At 44.1% G+C, this 11,703-nt stretch overlaps 1 protein-coding gene across 2 annotated transcripts in view; it reads left to right on the top strand.

Annotated features, from left to right (window-relative positions):
- Positions 1-5,392: 5,392 nt before the first annotated feature.
- Positions 5,393-11,703, top strand: part of MYH10 (myosin heavy chain 10) — a 143,666-nt gene continuing 137,355 nt past the window's right edge. Inside the window, exon 1 of one of the 2 annotated variants that reach the window (XM_037494707.2) lies at positions 5,393-5,491. The gene's annotated coding sequence lies outside the window, so the exon portion shown is untranslated. Of the gene's footprint in view, positions 5,492-6,638; positions 6,663-11,703 lie in introns of those variants that run through there. The other variant, XM_037494708.2, reaches the window with a different exon arrangement.

The following is an 11,703-nucleotide window of genomic DNA, read 5'->3' as shown; positions in this document are numbered from 1 at the left end:
AATTGGACTGTGCTGGTTTTGAAGGAGGATACCGGTGTGGACACAAATATGCATAAGTAGTTTTTATAAAAGTGTGTACAGGACACAGTGAGGGATTGTTCCTGATTCAGGAGGCCATGAGAAGAAGGAGGAAGAGAATCAATTTTTAGTGTGTTGGCATTGTGCTAGACACTAGAAATCTTAATACACCGTGCTGGCACTTTACTACCTTCATGCATTCCCATAGGCCCTTTAAAATCTCACTTTCTCCTTGCAACAGCTAGCACCACAATCTGACCACGGATTTCCAGCCTGCTCCCTGCTCCTTATACCGGGTCACCATATCTCCGGACTGGACCATCTACTGCAGTAGTCTCTTAGCTGTGTTCTCCCTCCCCTACTTCAACACGGTCTGTGCAGCACACTAGAATGATACTTCTAAAATATAAGTCTGGTCATGTCACTCCTGCAATTAAAACTCTCACAGAGATCCCCATTATCCTCTAGATAAAATCCAAACCCAACCTCATGGTTTACATGTACTATTAGGCCCCTGCCTGCCTCCAGAGCCCCAGATTTCACCGGTCCCCTCCATGCTTGTTCTCCTTGCATTACTACTTTGAAGTTATTCTGGGTCTGGAAGGTTCTGCTTTCTCTCTCTGTTTGTCTGGTAATGTCTAAACTCTTGAGATTATATTGTCAGCATTAATTTCTCAAAGAAGACTTTCTGAAGTTTTCTCTACTCTCACCTTGTCACCATTATGGGTTGTGTCTTCCTTAAATGTTCCTGGATCTTGCTGTACTGCCCATTACATAGAACTTATCAGACTATATTGTATTTTCTCAGACTTTTCAGATCAGAAACCTCTATGAGAATATGCTAAAGCCATAGATCCTCTCCTGAGAAGAAAATGGCACACAATACTTTTTGCACACAATTTCAAGGTTTTATAGAACCCCTTAAATTTAGTTTTCCATGGACTGCTATGTAGTCCATATAGATTAAGAACCCCTTTTCTATTATAGTTATCTGCCTATTTGCTTATATTTCCCAATAGACTCTGTGCTCTAGACTCTATGCTCCTTGAGGTTAGGGTCCATGTCTGTGTTCATATAGGCATTTCCTCAGTACCTGGAACAGTTTCTAGACACAAAAGATACTTAAAAAGCATTTGCCACAGGTCTGACTTGCTTTAAGACATTAGGATGCAAGGACTATCATGCGTTCATTTTTCTAAATCGAATTAAATCTGACTGAGCCTTATCCTACATAATTTTTGAGAAGTTTTACATCAGTAATTTTTAGGAATCTTTTCTGGTGGTTTTTCCAGAACTCTAGAACTTAAGGGAACCAAAAAATTCTAGAAGTTTCTTTCTTTCCAGTTCATTGGAGGAGTCTCTCCTTTTACTATTTCTCCTTCAGTTTCAAGGTACCATAGCTGAACACAGATTTTTCACATTGATCAGGTATTATTGCCCCAGATGGACTGTGAGCTGCTTATCTGTGTTCCCAAGCTCTTATCACTTCCAGAAATCATGTTGAAAGCGTGCTCCTAGCAATACTTCTCTGATACCCCAATCCTGACTCCTTCAACTCTATTAGGAAAACAGCTCTTCAACTAGAAAATACTACCATTCTTTTTATCTCTCTGGCTTGGTCTGACATGAAATCCTTCAATGGACATGACAATGAACAAAAACTCAAATAAATGTCCAAAAGATACCAGGAAATGAGTGAAGTAGGTTAGTTTTAAGAGACAACAGGGAGTAGTGATGACAGAGGCAATACCGGAGAAAAGACATTTTGTCTAAAAGAGTCGTAGCTAAGGCATCAACAAATTGTTGCTGAATTTCCAGATCTTACAATTTTTAAAGGAAACCAGAAATCTGGACTTTCAAATGACAGCTTTTTCCTTTAATTAAAAAAAATTTAAAGTACATTTTGCAAAATACATAAGTCACAGTAAAAAATTGAATTCATTTCAGTAAATTTACCAAGTTGTGCAACCATCACCATGAATTATTTTCAGAACATTTTCATCATCCCAGTAAGATCCCTTGTATATATTTACTATATATGTTTCTGTTCCTCTTCTCCCCATCCCAGACCTTACCTCAGGAAACTAGTATTCTATCTCTACAGTTTTTTCTTTTGCAGTTATTTCATGTAAATTGGATCATATAACATGTGGGCTCTATGTCTGGCATCTTTCACTGAGCATAAGGCTTTCAAGATTCATCCATATTGCATACATCTGTAGTTTGTTATTTTTTATTGCTGAGTAATATTCTGTGTATGGATAGATTACATTTGTTCAGGCACATTCCAGCTGAAGGGACATCCCATTTGAGGGTCTATTATGAATAATGTTGCTATGAACATTTTGTGTGCACATTTTTGTGTCCGTGCATGGTTTACTTTTGTGTTTTGGTAGATACCTAAGGATTGTGGGCTATGTGGTAAAAATTTCTTTAAGTTTATAAGAAACTGGCCAACTGTTTTCCAGAGTACCTGCTCCATTTTACATTTCTGCCAGAAATGACTGAGGATTCCTGTTTCTCTATATTCTTGTCAATATTTATTATTGTCTATCTTTTTGATTATAGTCATCCTAATGGGTGTGAAGTGATATCTTATTATGGTTTTGATTTGTATTTCCTGAATGGCTAATGATGTTGGATAGCTCTTGATCTTTAAATGTTGGAATTCATTCAAATTTTTAGAAAGTGGGTCGTATCAGCCCTGTACAGACAGAACAAAAACAGTTTAGATCAAAACAGGTTCGTGGGCTGGAACTACCCTGAACAAATGGGTTTGGACTTTTGACCTAGACTCTTTAAAACAATGGTTTGTGAACTTTTTCTTTGGGGGTAAAAGCAGTCTAGATGTCTATCAAAAATTACTACACAGAAAGAAGGGAAAGATTTCTCATTCATTTGTAATAAACTTGTACATAGAAAAATAATTTTTAATCTATATATTCATAATTATACTTTTTTTCACCAGTAAGCCATCCATCCCATCACATATTGTTGGATGAGTCATGTAGGTATATATTTGTATGTCCATTTTAGAGATGAGGTTAGGAAATTTGTTTAAACACTTAGCAAGTGGCAGAGATGGATTCAAAGCCAGTTATGCTTGTTTTTCAGTTCTGTGTTTTTCTCACCAAAAATGGCAACAGATTCTGGGATGGAGCTACTAGAGATGAGGCTGGAACAAAGGAGGTTGGCTGGCCGGATGATAGATGTGAAGGGGGGACATGGAATGGAAGCATAGGTTTGGTTTCAAGACTGCTTTCATTAACAAACAAAGGGAAGTTGGGAAGAAAGAGAGTCTGGATGGTGAGATGAAGTTAAGTGGGAGGAAAATAGATTTGGGGGAGCTTAATTGTTTTTGCTGTTTCTCTCCTGTTCAGGTAGAGATGTCTAGCAGGCACTTGAAAAGACACCAGGGTTAGAAATACATTTGGGGACATTTTCTTTATTATTGATTTCTCATCAATTAAAACATCTTTGGATGTTTAATTCTTGTGAACTCCCTGCCCTCCTCTTCTGATGGTCCATTGAGTTTGTTTAAAAATTATGAGAAACCACAAACTTGCTGCCTAACGAGCGATTTGGTGTGTATCCTCAAAGCAGGGAGCACTGTCTTCAGAATTGACCTCAGTGTCTGACAACGCTGAGACTTACACCATAGAGATGGAGTCTTTGGTCTTCTCTAAACATATTTAGAAATTCTGAAGAGGAATACCAATCACATATTTTATACAATTAACTTGTACTACATGTGCAGACAGCAGTAAGGACAGATCTCTTCCCGGAGTCAAGTCACAAGACACCTGGACAAAAGGCAGCTTACCCCAGCAGGCAGGTGGGGGCAGGGAACCAGATGTACAGGACAAAGGACAATACAGGACCTGATTCGGATTTCCCCAGGAAGAACTCTGCACTTAGCTGCCTTGGAGCTTTCTCTGAATTCCACCAACCCTTCCTTATCATTTCCTGCCTCTTGTTTTTTTGCTTTATTCACTAGAATAAAACAAAACTGGAAGTTTCCTATGCTTAGCCCCTTACAACATATCACACGTATTAACATGCTCCCATATCAACATTAAATAACTACGTTGCTGTAAAAATTTTGGGGGATTTTGATAATTTGCAGTTTTTAAAGAAAAATTCATTTTGATCTTGTGATTTCAAATTTATTATAGGTACATAAAAGTAGGTAAGAGTTGTGTTACTCTTACTAGATTCTGCAGGCATTTCATTCCCTATTTATTAACTCCAACTTTTCCTGTTTCTTTCCCTTATTTTGGAGCCTTTTTTAAATTTTTCAGGTCTCAAACGTTTTCTAAAGCTTTTGAAAAGCCTGTAGGTCCTAGGGGATATGACAGCGCTGCAGAACCTCCTCACAGCCTCTCATTAGGGAGCTCCATTTCATGAATGAATGAATGATCGAACGAATGAATGAATGAGGCGAGTGTCTTCTTTCCCTAAGTCTCCTCTCCAAGGCGTGTTCATTTACATTCCTTTGGAATCTCAGTCCGGCCAGAGGCCTGGTGGGGAGGCCCTTCCCCTCGCAAACACCAACACTCGGGCGGCAGCGGACACCGGCCCGCTCCGGGCGCCCAGAGGACCTAAGCAGAGTCAGCCCGCGGCGACAGAGGCCGGAGCCCGGGGCCGCAGTCGGGGCCACCGCACAGTCTGTGCGCATGGGCAGAGCTGCACCCCGAGCCTTTCCTCCCCTCCCCCATTGCAGGTGAGCCGCAGAGCCGCGCCCCCCGCCCCCCAGCCCCCCGAGGTGACGTAAGCCTTCTGGACCGCGCTCCCGCCCCGCCCCTGCAGGCAACGCCGGGGGCCCGCGACTCCGCGGTGGGGCCGGGCTCGCTGCGTGACACGCCGGCTGCCGCAGGAGGAGGGGGCGGCGAGGCGCTCGCGTGGACCGCCGCGGCGGCCCCACGCATGGGCGAGACGCGTCCAGGCGGGACGCTGGGCTCTCGCCATAGCACACCTGCCGCACTGTCCGCACAGCCGAGGCCTCTGCAGGGTCCGCGCCCGCTGCCCCGCGGGACGGCCGGGCGCCCAGCCAGCCCCAGCTGTCCATCTCCGCCAGAGCCAGCCAATCCCCCGCGACCGCCCCGGCCGCACCTCCCGGAACCTGTGACGGACGTGCAGCGCAGCCTATGAGAGGAGGGCCCCGGCTGCCTGGGCGGGGAGCGGGAGCCAATGAGCATCCTTTCAGGTGGGTGGAGGGAATAGCCCTCGGGAAGGTAGCTTCGTTCGGGTTGCTAACGTCTTCCCTTGGAGATGGGCGCGCAAACGGACCAGTGGGTCTGGGGGCGGCGGTGACGGGCGTGAAGCTGGCCCAATGAGGGTGGGAGTGGGTGGGGCAGCGCCGAGCAGCGGAGCTAAAGGAGCCCCGCGGAGGCCGCGGTGGGTTTGGGACTGAGGCGCCGGTCCTGTGGTCGCGGCTGGGGACGTGCGCCGGCGCCACCATCTTCTGCTGAAGGTGAGCGGTGCGGCTTTGGGGGTCCGAGCGCGGCCGCCCCGGCTGGGAGAAGCTCCTGTGGGGACCGGGAGGGCTCGGAGCTGGGGGACCCGGCGGCTCTGGAGGGCTGAGCCCCAGCGAGGCGGGAGCGGGGTGAGAAGGCTCTTGGCGGTGGGCTTGTGCGGCGGCGGCCGTGGAGTCGTGAAACGGCCTGGAGGGGCCTGGGCAGCGGAACCCCAGTAGGGGGGACCCTTGGAGAAGCGGAAAATGAGGTGCTTAAGAGTGAGCCCCCTGCAAGGACCAGGGCCTGCACGCGCGGGATTCCGAGCCTGGGGAGGGGGCTGGGGATGGAGACTTGGGGGTGGGGGATTTGGAGACTGGTACTCTGTATGGGATGCCTAGGCGCCTGGGTTTGCGGGGGCCTGCTCCCCCGAGAGGGATCCCAGAGTCCCGCGAGTCATGTGTGCGCCTTCCAGGAGCGGAGGGGCGTCTGGGGACGCGCTGGAAAGCGCGTTCCCTGTCGGAGGTGGAGGGCGCTGGACGGGCAGGGCCCCTGGCTGGGTTCTGGGTGGGTTAGGCCGGGTTTCCCACACTGGCCACGGTTAGGGGGGTTCATCCAGGTCTCGGAAGGCAGACAGTACGCCCCGCACTCGTAGGTGGAGGACGGGGAAGGCTGGGGCTCAGCACCGCCGTGGAAGCGCGCGGGGGGTGAGATTCTGAGGAGCCGGCCGCTAGCGTGGGGAGGGTCGGGCCCCCCTAGTGCTGGGGAAGGAAAGCAGGAGGGGGTGTCTTCTAATTTGCTCTGTGGACGCGGGGGCCGGGGCCGGACGCCCGGCGAGGCCTGGGCGGTTTAGGGGGCGAGGCGGGAAATGTGGCGGGGGCGCGCTGCAGCAGGGCGACCGGGGGGAGGGTCAGCCCTCGCCTGGGGATCTCTTTATTGTGTAAGTGTTCTGGAAATGGCCCGCCGCAGAGTCTTCCCCTAGCCTTTTGCACTTGGGGTCACACCCTGATCCCATAAAATCGCATGAGGTCGGAGGGAAGTGAAGCGGGGGAGTCTTGGCGTTTGCAGGGGCTTTGTGGGCCTATGGTGGGCGGATGCGGCCCAGGGACCCGGGAGGCCTCCAGCCTGGCCTGCCTCGGAACTAGGGCCTTAGGAAGGAGATTGGCGACTCGGCGGGTCTGAGTTCAGCTGGTGAGGTTTGGGTAAACGTGGCCTCTGCCCATGACCGTTATCTCTGTTTCTTAGGGCCTCTGCAGCTCCCTTCAAGATCACTGCGGTTGATGGAAGGAGGGGGGTGGGGTGGGGTGGGGTGGGGTAGGATATAGGGTAGGGGAAAGCAGGCGGGGTAGATCCAGACTGCAAATGAAACAAAGACTGCTGTTTTCGCCGAATAATGTAATACTAAATATAATACTTTGGCTTAACTGAGATTTTGTTTTTTAACACTGAAACTGAAGGTTCTTTGAATCAGGTTTATTATTTTCGGTGATCTGTCACGCTGCAAAAGTTTAATCTATTGTTTTATTTCTTTCATCAGTCTGCCTTTATTAATTATTCTTTTAGTCCCATGCTTTTGATGTTTAAGTATGCCCTGTCTGTCTCGGGTTCTGGAAAAGTGGCCATTTTATGCCTCTCCTTACTTGCATCTTAAATTCAGTTCTTCCTCGTCCTTATCTGGGGAAAGCATATGGTGGGATTGTGCGATACAGCGAGTGCTTTTGCAGCAAAGTGCTGTGACCCGAGAGCTTGGCTTTTTATTTGGGGTCCTTGGGGAAATCATTACAATGAGGACTGAGTGGATGGAAGGTGAGATGGAGGAAAATTTGAAGGGCATGTAGTGTGGTGAATATATGCCTCAGTGGTTATGGACTTTCCCATCATATATGAAGAATTTAATTTCTCAGTGTTGACTCCACATTTTAGAAATACTTAACATAGTATAAAGATGTTAACTGGAAAATGGTGGGGGTCATAAATAGTAATAGTGTCCTTTTGCAGTTGGTTTGTATTTGTACTTGTTTAGTTAAGCGGCATTTTGATAATTTAACAGACTTGCATTTGCATGTCCCAGTAATTTAAGTGACCACAATGGTCAATTTGTTACATAAATTGAGACAATTTTTTGTTTTAGTTTATCTGTCTTAGAGTGATGTGCTATCATGGTTAAGTTAGCCATCATTTTCGTTTGACTTTTTATATGCAAAATATTCTTAAAATGGAATTGTTTTTCTGTCTCAATACTAATAGTAGGTGCTAGGAGGCAGTTGAGAAGTTTTCTAGGTGGTATTTCATTATAAGTCAAAAATAATGTGGGAGACAGCTCCAGGGGTCTTTGTGCATCTCTAGGACCATGTAGGGGATGGGACTTTGGCTCTGTAGGAGGTTACTTCATACATAGATAAAATGACTTTATAATTAGGAAGTTATTTCAAATGATCCAAGAACCTTCAGATTATCTTTATGTCTGCTGCAAAGAAGTTCCCTTATTCCTTTTCTCCTAAGTATAGGTAGTTTTTCTATTAAAAAAACCTTTGTTTCAGATTGTGCTAGTGTGTTCACTGGCTGAGACTACACTCTTTAAGCCATAATTTGATAGGGCATTTATTTAGTAGAGAGGCACAATGTATAGTGTGCTACATACCTTTCAAAAGTTCACCCCTCTCCTTCCATGGTTGTAGCATGCTCTCTGAAGCTGAACTCTGGGATTAATCCTACCTCTTGCCACGTGCTTGCTGTGTGACTTTGGGCCAGTTACTGCCTTTTTCTGTACCTCAGGTTCCTCATCTGTAAAATGGAGCTATTAATAGTGCCTACCTCATAGCGCTCTTGCGAGGATTAAGAGTTGGTATATGTAAACTGCTTAGAATAGTGCCTGGCCATAAATTAGTGATATACAGCAACAGTATTTGCTATTTTTAAAATTGTTGTATTATTCTTTCCACAAGGCAAAGCATTTGGGAGTGGTTCCCTGTTAAATACCAGTATTATCAAGATTGGGTACCAAATACACAATGGAATGAAAAAAAAAAAAAACAGCATATTTGGCAGTTGCAAGTGAAGACTTAAGATGAACAAAACATCTCCACTGACCTAATGAACTCTATCTACTAAACAGCAGTCTGAGGACCTACTACCTGCTAAGTCCTCTGGCTCAATGCAGGGGCTGGCAAGAAGAATGCCAGAGAGCAGTACAAACGGTTAGGAGAAAAGGATTAAATTGCTAGGTTGACCTGAAAAGAACTCTGAAAGGGTGGCATTTGGGTCAGGATTTAAAGGAAGTGGTAGGTTTTTGGTTGTGGAGAAGTTGAAGCTCACTATGAAGATAGCAATTTTTCATATAATATTCATCAGTAGATACAGAGTCCCTCATTTTCGTTGAAGGAAATTCTGGAAAAGTAAAAATACTTGGTAATCCTACCCCCCAAGTGAATATTTGTTCCTTCTTTTAAAAAAATGTGTTTATGTAAATTTCCCTCCACAAAATCAGGAGCATTTTGTGATTAGTTTTTTTGTGTAGCATTGATTTTTTCTTAAAACATTTCTCCACCTAGAGAAACTACTGATAAAATTAAAATATTCAGTTTGATAAAATGATTTTAAATATATTGACTTTTAAAAAAGAGATCTTTAGACATGTCCTGTTATTCTAACTTATAGTCACCCACTAAATTTGAGTGTATGATTACCTGCTCAGTGTAAAATTAAAGAAATGTGTGCATGACACAGTGCTGTGTGGTCCATTCAGTTTATACCTAGTAAGAATAAGAATAACTTGTTATATTTTGTTATAGTTAGTTATTTTCTCTGTTAAGAGTCTGCCTTTCCTAGAAGTGGAATATTCATCCTTTTGTCTTTTCCCAAGTTTATCTAAGACAATTCCCACTCCAGAACCATGCCCCTGTTCTTAGCAATGTGTGGTATAGAAATTGTAAAGGCAGAAAACTTGTTAATAGTCTTATTAGAGCAGTTCCTAGAGATTTGTACTGTTTTTCGGAATGTAGTAGCACACTAATCTTTTCTGTAAGAAGGCAGATGAAAGTTTATTTGTAGTTTTATTTGTAGTTTTATTTGTAGAAGTCTTAATGTTTTATATTTTTGTGATTTGTTCATTTTATTTTGTGATTTGTTTTATCCAATCCATGGAATCCTTAAAATTGCACCTTCTTTAGATCAGGTTATGAGCCAGTCTAGAACATTAGTTTTCCAACCTTTCTTCCTACCCCAACATGTCTGTTAGTAACAGCTACTTACCATGGCAGCCAGACAGCTATCAAACAGTGGTTCTCAAAGTGTGGTCCCAGGAACAGCAGCATCCAGAACTTGTTAGTAATGCAAATTGTTGGATGCCCCCCAAACCTACCAAATCAGAAACTCTGGGGAGGGACCAGAGTTTTTATGGGATATTTTTATAAGCTTTTTAGGTGCTGCTGATCTACTTGCCAAAGTTTGAGAGCCACTGGATAGAGCATTGGTGTTTCTGGTGCATTGCTTGTAACAAATACTTCTGAAGATTCGTAGCTATTTGATTCTAGCAAATTCTTATTAGGGTTGAAAGGGTTCCTATCTGTACCCACTATCAGTGATTAATCTTTTAGGACACAGATAAATCCCTTTAAGAATTTGAAAAATGTTGTGTGTTCTCCTTAGAAAAGCACACACATATATACATGCTAAGTGTATCACATTTTTGTACTATTGCAGTGATTTTATGGAACTTGAAATTTGTCTGTGGACCTGAGGTTAACCTCTTAACTTTGGACTGCCTTATGATTAACCTTGCAACCTTCTATCCTTTGTCTAAAAAGAATCCACAACATTTTGTGGAGAGGGAGAATTTGAAAGGATTTGATAGAGCAGTAATAGGTACTCATTTGGCTTCTTGCGTTGATTTGGGTGAAGTTATAGAAACCATGCTCATGAAATTGATTATAACTTGGAAATTTGGAATAATAATGTGTTTAATGACTCCAAAAAGATATTGTTAGGCAGGACTGATGAGTCACATCAGAAAAGTGAGTGATGAATGTTAAGTTTGCCATTTGATCCAGAAAGTCAATTGTACAATTATAGGAGGAAAGATAACTTAGAACAACATGTATGGAGCTTTGTAAGTCACCTTAAGTCAACAGCTCATTATAAGCCAATAGTAAATGAGTGCTAAATAAATCAGTTAGGTCTTGAGATAAAGTAATTGTAAAAATCACAGAAATAGTGCTTTCCTCAGTGTGGCGTAGGTGTTAATGGTTCCTTTTACTTCTGCACTGGTCAGACCATATCTGGAATATGTTTGCTTCTGTGTCTCATACTTTAAGGGTACATAAGCACATTGGAGTCTGTTTAGAGGTGAGCAATCAGGGTAGTGTAATGAGTCTTGATGAATGAAGGAATGCTGAGGAGGAGACAAAGGGAGTAGGAGCAGCTGCAGAAATGGGAGTGGGGTCTAAATAACTATCATCACAGACTTGAAAGGCTATCCTGTGAAGCCAACTTACACTTGTCCTCTGTGGCCTCTTGATTTCATTGAGACCACATGGGCCATAGGGAAACTGCAGGGGATGTTTGTAAGGAAGACCTTTGAGTTTGTTGTCTGAAGGAAGACATTTTAGACCTCATACTTTACTGTTCTGGTGATCATGATGTGTTTTTGTAGCTATATCCTGGTCGTAACACTCAATTCCGGTATCACTCCCATAGACCTTTTGTTAGGAATCTTTGTTTTCTTTTTTTTTATTTTCCTTTCCCTTCTTTACTCCCTGTTTAATTTGTGGTGAGGGTGAAAGAGGAGATGAAGAGAAAAAGCAGTTGAACTGGAACTTTGCTTGTTTTTCAGCCCTCCGTAACAGAGGGCATGTCTTGAGTGGTCTTCAGATAACTGGAGTCATAATTGCGGTCATCCCTGAAATTTAACTTGGAAGGCTCTGTTGATATGGCCGTGAAGAAAACTACCCCAGCTCCTTAATTCCAAGTTCATGCTTTTTGTTGACAAAAGCTTTTCTTCAAAGTTTCTTTTTTTTAAAAAAAGATTTATTTATTTATGCATACAAGAACTGGGGTACAGGCCAGAGATGGGGGGTGGGAGGGGATTCACCAGAGACAGAGTGGGGAGCAGAACAGGCGGAGCTACTAAAATACACTGTTGAGGGGAGCAGCAGGCAAGACAGGAGAGGTCTGCTGCGCCATGTGGGTCACCTCCCTGGCCAGGGATCGAACTTGTGCTGCAGTGGCTGTGGAT

The sequence above is a fragment of the Talpa occidentalis genome, unplaced genomic scaffold (genome assembly GCF_014898055.3).
Source record: "Talpa occidentalis isolate TD23 unplaced genomic scaffold, MPIMG_talOcc4v2.1 talOcc4.7, whole genome shotgun sequence".
NCBI lineage: Eukaryota > Metazoa > Chordata > Mammalia > Eulipotyphla > Talpidae > Talpa > Talpa occidentalis.
The sequence above is the reverse complement of the archived record's forward strand: the minus strand, read 5'-3'. Positions and strand labels throughout refer to the sequence as shown.